We start from the raw sequence: 568 nt of genomic DNA, 5'->3' as shown, positions 1-568 counted from the left end.
TATGGATTATATCCAACGTTACATCCATGAAAATTAGTGGACAAGTCTTACTCAGGTCCACTGATTTCAATGCGTATAACCGACCTTGGCTACAACGCATTTATTCGAGTCTGCGACGATGGCGTAGGACTGCTTACGTAGCGCCCGCGGCCGATGCGGCATTTCGAAGCGGCGCTTCCTCTATTTGCGCCTGCGCCCCAACGCAACTCACGGCGAGGCATTCGAACCGTCAACCGCCCCGCAATTCGAATCTGCATCGCGGCTGCTCCAATGATCATCCCGCGGTCTCTGCAAACGCCGGCTTCCCGGCCCCTGCCCAACCACGTTCTTTGCTCCGCCCACTATCCAATCACAAGCCCGGATGGGTTTAAAAAGTGGGCGCGCGGTAGCTAGTCGTGATGCACGGGGAGCGGGGGATTTAAAAGAAAGAAAGAAAAGGGCGTGGTTCGGAGTCAGGTTTTGCGCTTTCACAGCTGATTGGTTAGTCCGTTCGTAGGCGGGGGCGGGGCTTTAGGCTTGAAAGGAAGGCGCTTTCTTTTTGCGGAATTAGAGTTTGAGTGGGAAGGGG

The sequence above is a fragment of the Lacerta agilis genome, chromosome 13, assembly GCF_009819535.1.
Source record: "Lacerta agilis isolate rLacAgi1 chromosome 13, rLacAgi1.pri, whole genome shotgun sequence".
Lineage (NCBI taxonomy): Eukaryota > Metazoa > Chordata > Lepidosauria > Squamata > Lacertidae > Lacerta > Lacerta agilis.
Note: the sequence above shows the minus strand (reverse complement) of the source record.